The sequence below is a fragment of the Petaurus breviceps genome, unplaced genomic scaffold (assembly GCF_028583685.1).
Source record: "Petaurus breviceps papuanus isolate PSGF00001 unplaced genomic scaffold, PetGlider_PUasm1.0 175, whole genome shotgun sequence".
In the NCBI taxonomy this organism is placed as follows: Eukaryota; Metazoa; Chordata; class Mammalia; order Diprotodontia; family Petauridae; genus Petaurus; species Petaurus breviceps.
Genome location: NW_027185764.1, coordinates 15,674,276 through 15,684,008, shown reverse-complemented (window position 1 = coordinate 15,684,008; position 9,733 = coordinate 15,674,276). Strand labels below are relative to the sequence as shown.

General features: G+C 43.9%; 1 long non-coding RNA gene across 1 annotated transcript; it reads right to left on the bottom strand.

Moving 5' to 3' along the window:
• Window positions 1-1,313: 1,313 nt before the first annotated feature.
• Window positions 1,314-8,281, bottom strand: LOC138159047 (uncharacterized). The gene is made up of 3 exons (XR_011167784.1): window positions 8,004-8,281; window positions 7,293-7,645; window positions 1,314-2,545 (listed from the first exon to the last, which is right to left on the bottom strand). It is a non-coding gene; the product is annotated as an uncharacterized lncRNA (long non-coding RNA).
• Between the last annotated feature and the right edge of the window lie 1,452 nt (window positions 8,282-9,733).

Below are 9,733 nucleotides of genomic sequence, written 5' to 3'. Positions count from 1 at the left end.
CGAAAGAGATTCCTTTTGAAAAGATGTTTTATTGGCATGCTTTCATTTTTCTTAACTTCGTTATCACTTTTTCAGCCTTCCCTTGTAATAGTCAAAACAAAGCAAACAAATTAACCATTATCTAAAAATGTAGGTTTCATTCTGCACATGTAGACTATCACCTGTCAAGACATATTTCACCATCAGCCCTCTGAACTTATGATTGATCTATAGTTTAGAGTTGTGAATGACAATCTTTTACGTTACTATGTTGTTCATTTGTTTCAGTCTTGTTCACCTCTTTGTGACCCCATTTGGAGGTTTCTTGGCAAAGATACTGCAGTGGTTTGCCATTTCCTTTTCTGGCTTATTTTATAGATGAGAAAACTGAAGCAAACAAGGTTAAGTGACTTGCCCAGGGTCACACAGCTAATAAGTGTCTGAAGCTAGATTTGAACTCATGAAGATGAATCTTCTCAATTCCAAGTCCTGTGCTCTATCCACTGTGACAGCTAGCTGCCTTGACATTATTATGGTCATTATGTAATGTTCGTGTTCACATCCATTCATATGGATGGGAAACTTCCCAAGTTTCTCTTTGTTCTTCATATTCATCATTGTGATATTTCATTATATCCACATACCACAATTTGTCATTCTCTAGTCATGGGTGTCCACTTTCCTTAGAAAGTCTTCCCAAGAAAAGCATAAAGTCTCTTTGATAGGCAAATAAAAGGCACCATATTTCTTATAACACACATTGAACTTAGGTTTCCTAAAGCCTACCGAAAAGTGGCTTGGATTGGTCTGAAGAACTGGTTCCAAGTTCCAGCTGTGACACTTATGGGTCACTGTGTGACCTTAAACAGGTTGCTTTAAATTTTTTGTTGAGCTTTAGCTTCCTCATTTGTAAAATGGGAATGATAATAATACTCATACTACTAACTTCTTAGAGCTATTGTGAAAAGAGTACTTTGTAAGTACTAAGGAAAAAAGTGCTCAAGTACTATAAAACTGTGAGTTCTTATTTCAATCTCCCCTGTTCCCCCCAGTCTTCCCTCACACAGCCAACCCTGTCTGTCCTCTCAGTTGGTCTTACTCCTGAGGAATCTGCTTGGAGGGAATTTTCTCTCTCCTTCACATTTTTATACTGGTAATACCAAGTTTTGATGAATACCACATATATGTAGCCTGGAAAGGGAAAAGATGTTATGAGGTGTGGGTGGGGGTAGAATAAAAGAGCTTGTGCCTTACTTACACGGGAAGACTTATGGAGTGATTGTATACAAAGGAGTCTCAGGTCTGGGGTTTTTTCCCCTTAAAAATAAAAGTTTTATTCATGCCTTTTGTTCTTACATGACAGTTATTGCTACCAACCACCTCTCTAAACCCCAGACCAAACCGTTCTGCATGACAAAGAAAAACAATTATGTAAAGGCATCTGAAAAAGAAACTTTCTCTGGCAATGTATATAATATTCTGTTCTGGTAGTCATGCATTTCTCTGCTGTGAAGGAGGAGATGTATTTCTTTATCTCTTAAGAATTTTCAATGTTTTTTCCAGTACTCACTCAGCCTTCAAATTCTCCTTGCTGATCTTTTAATTTACATTGTTATCATCATAAATAATGTTCTCTTGGTTCTGTTTGTTTTGCTCCATATCTGTTCAAACAAATCTTCCCAAGTTTCTTCATATTTGTCATTTTTTGTGGCATCATTTTATTCTGTTACATTCATAGACTATACTTTTTTCCCCAGCCATATCCCAATCAATACACTTGCTTTGAGTGCTGCTATGAATATTTTAGTATAGAGTAGATGTTTCTTTTTCTTTTTCTTTTTTTTAACTTCCTTGGAGTACATGCCCAGAACGGTTATTGCTAAATCCAAATCACTTTTCTTACATAACTCACATGCAAAATCTAGAATAGTTGGACCATTTCACAGCTCTACACAAACCTCAGTGTGCTAGTCTATCCACAGCCCTTCCAACATTGATCAAACATCTTTGTCAATTTGCATAGAATTAAGTATAATCTCCTCATGGATGTTTTACTTTGTATTTAACTTACTATAAGTGATAAGGAGCATATTTTATGTGGTCATTTCTAATTTGCAAATCTGTGAAAACTGTTTGTTTGTTTCAGGTCTATTTTAGCATCAAGTTGGAGTTATTTCCTTTTCTTCACATCCGGCTGCCTCCCTGAGTCATTGCCCAAGAGCAAGCTTTGTGGAATCCCCAAAGCACAGGGCTTGGGGCAATGGCCCAACTATGTCATTTCTTTAGGATGGCTGGATTTTTGACAGGCTATCAAATTCCTTTCTCTGGAAACCAAATGCCAAAGCAAGACTTGTCATCAGTTCAGGCCAGGTCCACATATCAGAATCAGTCACAACAGATTCATGAGACGGGATTCAAAAATCAAGGGAGAGCAGTCCTGGGTCAGAAAGTAGACAGAAATAGATGATGTACTCCACCGAACTGAAGCATATAGAGGTTAAGCCACTTGACTAGGGTCACAGAGCGAGTAATTGTCAGAGGCTGAATTTGAACTCAGGTAAATCATCTGTAAAATGAGGGAACTGAATTAAATAATCTCTAAGCCCTTTCCCAGTATTAACATCCCAAGAGTCTATCTATCTCCGTGTGCTTGATGTTACCAAGACTGCTCATACCTTTGCTTTAGATTGTTCGATTCCTTTAGATGTGTCTATGTTTTAGAGTTTAGACCGTTAAACTCCTTGAATTAAAAGCCCACTTTTCTTTTACCCTTTGGGTCTAGAAGCCAGTGTTGCAATTCCTTAAAATTCCTAGTAAAATTATATCTGCAGTGGGTGTTCACTAATAATTTGTTAATGATGATAAAGATCTGATGAATTTCTAAATTCCAGGACAGTGTTCCCTAATTTCCTGATGGAAAAGCCTTTGAGGTCAATTGCCTAATCTCTTTTCTTTCTCCTTATAATGATGTTAATAAGGGAAGGACTCTTTTTGTACCAATGTTCTCCCTGCTCATTCATTTCAATCTGCCCCCAGTTCCTCATTCTGATTTTTTGGGTGAAATGTTCATTGGACCCTAGAGGGTGTCAGATTTCCTAACTCTTTCAGTGGGCTAAAGTAAGCCTGGAAATATTTTCAAGCCAGAAGCTATAAAGCCATGCCATATGAGAACTGGTAGAAGGAGCTGGCAGGTGTTAACCAAAGAAAGGTTAAGATTTGAGGGAGAATAAAAAATAGCCGTCTTCAAATGCTTGAAGGGATGTCATGGAGAAGACAAATTAGATTTGTTTCACTTGACCCAGGAGGGAAGAATTAAGAAGAATGAAATCTTTAGAGAGGCAGATTTAAGTTCCATCTAAGGAACTATTTCTTGGTGATTGGAGCTCTCCAAAAGGGGTATGGACTGCCTCAGAAGATAGCGAATAATCATTTGTTATTAATACTAGAAGAAGAGGTCCTGCTCTGATACAGGATGGACTAGGTCTCTTGAGGTCCCTTCCAATTCAATTATATTCAGTTTAATTCAAGAAGCATTTATTTTCTATTATACCCAAGGCACTATACTAGATGCTAGAGATGCGAGGACAAAATGAAAAATAGTTATTGCCTTCAAAGAGCTTATATTCAACTAGATGTGTGGGTAGGTGGAGACAGGCACAAAAATAAGTAAATAAATAAATACAATATAATCTGTAGGGAATAGCACTAATAACTGTACTTGGGATGGGGCAAGAAATCAGGGAAGGCTTTCTATAGGAAGCGACACCTTAGTTGAACATGAAAGGAAACTAAGAATTCTAAGAGGTAGAAGTGAGGAGGGAGTGCATTCCAGGTATGTGGAATAGTCTCTGAAAGCCACTAATAATGGAGGGTCAATGCCAAGTTTGGGGAAGAGTAAGCAGGTCAATTTAGCTGGAATGTAGAGTGCAGGAAGGGAAATAATGTGAATTTGCTACAGACCAATGACAGAGATGGGTCAAGGCGCTCAGCACCACAGATTTAGAGTTGCAAGGGTCCTTTGAGGTCATCCAGTCTAATTGCTGTTCAGTCATTTCCGTTTTCTTGGCAAAGATCCTGGAGTGGTTTGCCATTTCCTTCTCCAGTAGATCCATTCTGTTAGGCAATCTGAAGTTAAGTGACTTGGCCAGGATCATATACCTAGGACATGTCTGAAGCTGGATTTGAATTCAGGTCTTCCTGACTACAGGCCCAGTGCTCTATCCACCAAACCACCAGCTGTCTCTCATCATTGCCCCCCCCCCCATTTTATAGATGAGGAAATTGAGGTCAAGTAAATTAAGTGGTTAGCTCAAAGGGATATATGTAGTAAGTAGCAGAGCTGGGATTTGAACATAGGACTTCTAACTCCAAATACAAGATTCTTTCCACTGAAGTGAGAAAAGAACTTTTCAGCTCTCTGGGGTTTTGTAAGGTTAGCAATTTTGTGTTCTACTTAGATTTTCCCCTCCATTCTTTAAATGTTTCCATCCTTATCTCTGTCTCAAATGAATGAAGGAAGGAGGGTACTTTTTTCTTCCCCATATCTGGGCCAGGAGTTTTCTAGGGAAGATATCCCAGAGGTCAAGTTTAGACTGGTGTCCATGGGAGAATGAGAACTGATGTAACCTTCTATGGTAGGGACCTGGGGTTTCATAGGAGTTTATGACTACATGCCAGGAATATTGTTTTACATTGCCCCTTAAATCCACTTCCCCAGAAAGGTCGTGGGGCCTAGGGATAAAATCAACCCATTCTTTGCTTAGGGAGACTGAAGTCAAGGTCTGGATGCTGCCATGGAGAGTAAGTAGGCCTATTTTGGGATGGTCCATATCCCTGAAGCCTTCTGGTCCCTCTACAAACCAGACTTTCTTCTAATATTTTCTGGTTTGTCTCTTAGAGACCTGGGGCATATGTGTGGGGCAGAAATGGGGGAGTGGAGGTGAGGGATTAAATTGAGTTTAAATTTCAGTGACCCAGCTGTTGTTTGGATCAGAGCAACTAATAGTACTGCTCTCTCTAGAGCATAGCTGTCCCTTTCTGTCTCCTTCATTTGGTCCTAAGAGAAGTTGTGTGTGTGTGTGCTCACATGCTGTTGTAAAAGAAAGATATGGGCAAAAATAGAGACAGAGAGTTAAGAAATTCATTCAGTGTGCCCAAATGGGGCTCTAGTGACATGAAATCAGAATGCAGAGTCAAAGAGTTAGAAGTCTGGCTCCTGGACCAGAAATAACAAACTTAATATAACCAACTTTTTTTTTTCCTTCTCTTTTTCTTTTGTGCTCCAGAATTAGCTGGTTACGAAGCAGTGTGATATAATGGAAAAAATATTGACTCGATTAGCATTCAGAAGACTTGAATTTCAATCCTGGCACTTCCACTGACTAGCTCTGTGACCCTGAACAAAATCCCATCCCTGCCTCATCTCTAAGATAAGGAGTTGGAGTTCAGAAGAAAGTTAGGAACTTCTTTAGAGAGCTATTCCCACCAGGATGTAGGTTTGAGTTCTGTGACTTGGTCCTGGCCTCCCCTGCTCCCTTGCTCAGACACTTCTTGTTATTAGTCATTTTCAGTTGTGTCAGACTCTCCATGACTCCATTTGGGGTTTTTTTTTTGACAGGAGGGTTTGCCATTTCCTTCTTCAGCTCATTTTACAGATGAGGAAACTGAAGCAAATAGGGTGAAATGACTTGTCCAAGGTCACATAGCTAGTAAGTGGCCAGATTTGAACTCAGAAAAATGAGTCTTCCTAACTCTATCCACTGTCCATCATTTATTTCAAGTAAGAAGAGATGTTAGAGGCCATTTAGTTTAACTAACCTCTGGGCATCAGGTTAAATAACTTTCTTAGGGTCACACAGTTATTAGACTTGATTGTAAGTTCCTTAAGGGCAGGGACTATCTTTTGCCTCTTTTTGTATGCCCAGTACTTAGCACAGTTCCTTCATATAGTGGACAGTTAATAAATGTTTATTGATTGACTATTGAGTATGTGAGATGGGATTCGAATCCAGGGCCTATGCCGTGCTGCTTTTCTGCAAACTAAGCTTTAGTGCCTTCTGCCTCCTCCCCAAATATTACTGCCTATTTATTTTATAGATGCATTTATTTGTAGATATTGTTTCCTCAGAGAGAATGTAAGCTCCCTGAGGGTGCTATTGCATTTTTGTCTATGCATTCCCAAGGCCTAGCACATTGTAGGTTCTTAATAAATATTTCCTGATTGGTTTATTGACACACAACCCTGGCCAGATCACTTAATCTCAATAGGCCTGTTTCCTCAATCTGTAAAATGGGAATTATAATAATACAATACCTACCTCACAGTATGACAAGAAAAACCACTTTGCAACCCCTAGGCTGCTATCTACAGGAAAGCTGTTATTCCAGTGTTTTTGGCATATCACAGCGTGTGCCTTTAGTCTGTGTAAAAAGAAGACTCCACAGTTGAGTCTAGGGCTGCAAAAGAGAGGGGTGTGTGAAGGTATATGTGGGGCGTGGGTGTTTGTGTGTATGCCTGTGTCTGTGAAAGAGCCTGAGTTTGGGTGCCTGTGTGCATGCGTAGGAGTATCTGTGAGAGAGAGAGAGGGAGAAGGGGAGGGGAAGGGGGGGGAGAGAGAGGGAGAGAGAGGGAGTGACAGAGACAGACAGAGGGAGGGAGGGAAAGGGAGCTATCAAAAGTGTGCTTTGTTTTACTTAGCTCAGAGAGATGATTGTAACCATCTACGAATTCTCACCAGAGCTGCTTAAAGCAGCATCCTTTCTCAGTACTCTGGATATGCAGAAGCCTGCTTTTCAGAGGTTTATAGTGTCAAGTTTAGGGCTAGGGTGGAGAGCAAGGTTCAGATACCCACTTTTTAAAAAACCATATGGCCTCTGGGTCATTAATTTTCCCAAATGATAAAGGAGGTATAGAAGCAGCCAGCAATAGGCTTTCCCTCATTTCAAGTCATAGCAGTAGTAGACTGGCTCAGTGTTCCTGTTAGGCTTATGATATTGAAGAAACACCACCGGTTGTACCCTACAGCAGGTACAGTATAGTGCAGACTGTCGGAAATGCCAGACCCTTGCTATCCCTTACTGCAGTGTCTGTTCTATTCCTGTAGGACACTTTGGTTCCTTAAAGGACAAATGCCATTTTTACCTGCTTCTCCCTTTCCTTCAGGCAGCCAGTGAGACTCCTTGACCTAGGTCCTATTCAAAGAAAGAGCTTATAATTAAGCAAGAGTTCTTAGACTGCAGAGAGCTGCCCTGGCTTGCCCCTGCCCCCAAAATTGGGAACCTAAATAAATATCCCTTTACCTTCATAGGCCCACCTGACTGCTGGAGATATTTGAGATGGAGTAGAGAGGAAACATTCTTTTCTGCCAAGATTTAATGAATAAAACTCAAGTGTTCTGGGTCTCCCTTCTCTCTAGGCAGCCTTGATAGGAGTCTTCTGCTGATGGCCCATAAAAGGGGGTCTGTGTGTCAGATAGCCTCTGAGATTTCATCTAATTGAAGCAATGAATTCTCCTGGCAATGACTGTGTCCTCCACGTATCTGGCCCTCTGCTTCTCCATGAGCCCATGGGTTTCTGGAGAGGGAAGAAATCTTTTCCCTCCTCTTGTCTGGTTCCTCTTTCTCCAAATCTATACGATCCCAAGCTTGAAATTTTTCTTTCTTCTCTCTGGAAGGACGAGTTTGTTTGGCTTTGATTCTGAGTCTGGTGGATGGGATAGGGGAGCAGAGATAGAGCAGGGAGAGGGACAGAAAAGGCATAGAAGGAAAAGGGAGGGCAAGTCGGAGGCTGATCCAAGGGCCAGTGCCCAGAGGAGCCGCAGACTAGGAGGGAGTTTATAGGCTGCGGATGGGGATGATTTTATAGGATTGGCTTTACGGTCCAGGAGTGCCTTGGCTTGCTCCTTCTAACTGGAAGTGCCAGCTCTGTTTCACACCTTCCCCTGATTATAGGCCCCCAAATCTTCTAAGGTTAGGGAGAGTGAGAACCCTTAGCCACCCTTTCCACCCAGCACCGCAGTCCCCACCTGATCGGGGATCGCTGCTCCCAACTCCCGCGCAGAGCACAGCTCCGGGACCCGCCGATTCCGTCCTCAGCAGTGCACAGCTCAAAGGAAGCCCAGTTTGGGGTGGGGAAGTGTGCGCGGCCTACGTTTCTCTTGCAGAACCTGGGAGTTGCGGGACCCAGGAGAGCCCAGGAGGAGAAAAATGAAAACGGAGAAAGAGAAGAAAGGGACGACGGCCCCAGTCTTTCCCCTGAGCTAGAGACCTCGGCCGGCGTATAGAAAAAACTACAGAACCGAGCTTGAGCAGGGTGGGGCGCTCTTGAGCCTGGATTAAATTGGGAAAAAAAAAAGTAAAGTATAGGGGGAAGGGGAAGAGAGGAAGGGGAGATGCCTTTGCCCCGGGGTTGAGGCTTGGACCGCTACATCTGATGAGGCAACCGAGGGTTTCCGAGTAAAGTCCCTAGGGCTGGTGGTTTGTCCTCAGTGGGCCTTTGGGCCAGCGACTCAAGCCTGGGGGTGAGGAGGTTCGAGTGAGGCTTAGGAGGGATCCTCTTAGAGGATTTTTCTCAGAATCTGCTCAGATGCCACACAAAATCCCTCCTACCGCTACCACTGGGGCAAAGAAGCCTAAGAATATTCTGCCAGCTCTCCTCCTTGCTTTTTGTCTGGACCTGGGCTGTGATGTATTGGATATAGGGAGGGGACCGTAGTTAGACGTGAGCTGATCAATGAACAATGAAGTGAATCAAAAAAATTCTCTCTGAAAGGGGAACCTGAGATAATTTCATTCTAGACGGCTAGGAGTAGGCTCCGTAAGCCTTCGAACCAAATCTCCTCGGAAGGGTGAACCGTCTCCATAGACACACGTATCTGCGATTATGCATATATGGACATATGTTATAAAGAAACACTTCGAGCCAACTTTTATGGTGTACACTGTGGGTAAGGGTTGTGTGTGTGTGTGTAGATGTCCTCGAGTGCGCCTATAACTTGGTCGGTGCTTTTGTGTCATACAAGCCCTTATACGTGCAAATGGGCTTCGTTTTTACCCCAGTCCCCCCTCCTCCTCTAGCAATCTCCAAAGTGGTGTCCAAAGTTACCTGAACCTGGAGCGCGCCCCCAAATGAAATGGAGCCCCGGGTCCCCCTCCTCGTCCCCTGCCCCCCGCGGCGTCTAGAAGGGTTTGGGAAAAGAGAGGGGTCCCGGGAGGGGAAAGAGGTGTCTGAGAGAAAGACACTCCAGGGAAGGGGAGGGGGAGGAGCTCTCTACTTCCCAGACAACCCTCCACTTCTCCCCCTTCACTATCCTCCCTTTTCCAAGTTCACCTCCCAACCCCACCCTTGAAGAAAAAAAAAAACCACAATACCCTAAACCTAAGCCCAGTGGGACGCACCCAGGTCCACCCGACGTTTGGGAAGCAACACCCCCCTCTCCGTCGTCCCCCTCCTTCTCCTTCCTCCTCCCCCCTCCCAGCACGGGCTTCTACATTAAACCTTTGATCACGCACAGAAAGAATGTGCTACTATCTCCGCGCTGCCGCTGCCGCTGCCGCCGCCGCCGCTGCCGCCGCGCCGGAGCCCGAGCCCGAGCCCGAACCTGCGGGCCCCTCCGGAACGCCGGCGCCGCCTCTCGGAACGCTCGGGCCCGGGGCGGCTCCGCGGCTGCCGGACCCGGCTCTCGGCGCACTGGGAGCCGCCTGGTTTGCCTCGGTGGCCGCCACCTCCCCGCGGCTTCCCGGGTCTCTTCTTGGC